This window comes from Apium graveolens, chromosome 5 (genome assembly GCF_009905375.1).
Source record: "Apium graveolens cultivar Ventura chromosome 5, ASM990537v1, whole genome shotgun sequence".
NCBI classification, from domain to species: domain Eukaryota; kingdom Viridiplantae; phylum Streptophyta; class Magnoliopsida; order Apiales; family Apiaceae; genus Apium; species Apium graveolens.
In genome coordinates this window covers 238,073,486-238,074,886 of record NC_133651.1, presented here as the reverse complement: position 1 = coordinate 238,074,886, position 1,401 = coordinate 238,073,486, and positions in this window count along the sequence as shown.

Sequence of the window (1,401 nt, the reverse complement as noted above, 5' to 3'; positions counted from 1 at the left end):
CTTTTCGAGTTCGTAATCGCTACTACCTTCCGTTCCTAATATTATACTGGTTATACTTTTGCTCGTTAGCGTTCTATAACCTTTTAATAACCACGTCAACCTTAGTATTACGAATGTGTTCCCATTCTGAATACCACCATAACTTTACTACTCCTTTTTCAGCTGTTTCTATTTTCGAAAGCTTAATCCTTCATATAGAAGTAAAATAATTTATTGAGAGATCACTATGATCATGAACACTTGTTATCTCGCATAGTTAGTACAGAAGGTGGCCAGCCTTTAGTACTTGACAAGCAATTAAACAATAGTTGGTATCCTACTAGGCTTCTATCACACAGATAGACAGTCATTCGGCAATACCTCCCCTTCTGGAAGGGTTGTTCTTCTCAACTTACATGAAATGAAAAGAAGAGAAAAGAACGAACTGAAGAGAATTGTATATATAAAAAAAATATACTGCCACAAAATATCTGGCTTGGAACCTACCTCTGAACTATAGAGGTTTGTCATAGGAGAACAAAACATATACGTATTTATATCAGCATCAAGTATTATAGCATCGTATTTCCCATGCCTAAATATTTCTATTCCGTCCATCATTCTATGGACCCATGCTCTTCCTCGAGCTTATATACAATCACTTTTGAAACTCCCTCGATTTCGAAAATCGAACCTGGGATCTCATTTTAGACATCACCGTTACTAGAGTTCTATGTTTGCACCGCAACCTTCCTCATATAGTAATACGACTCTCTTTTCATAAGAGGGAATAAATATTCAATAGGTAGATACTCTACTTAATTAGTCTATCAATGATAACTTATACACTACCACGACCCGTTTAGTGGTACTCAATCTCAACATCCATTCCAATACAACTCTCACGGTTGTAATCAGCTCGTTACTCGCAGAATCATTGCTGCCTTACTATGGTCCACCACTGACCCACTGTCATCATTCACTTTCCATGAAATCTTAATAGCTAACCATACGGAGTCCATACATGTCGTATCAAATCCTTCTAGGGAGGTAACATAATCACCATTTCTGATTCATGAAGAACACTCCTGATCCTGACATACATACATGACATGAAGCAGATAAAATTGCAGAAGAGTTTCAATCAAAGCAACGATAGCAGGTTAATACCATTCTTAATCATATGCCTTCAATAGAAGACTTAACTCAAAGGTTTGTTTGGTCCTTTTTGAAACATGGTCCTGGCTTATCTCAAGATAGGACCTTCTAAGATAGATAGCCCGTTCATGGCGATTACACAAATTAAACCTTTACCAACTACTATTACGGCTGGGTATTGCACAGTCATCAGAAGGAATGTCAATCTTCCAAACCATAATACAACCTTCACAGTTTTAACCATCACCACTGTATTCTTTTGGC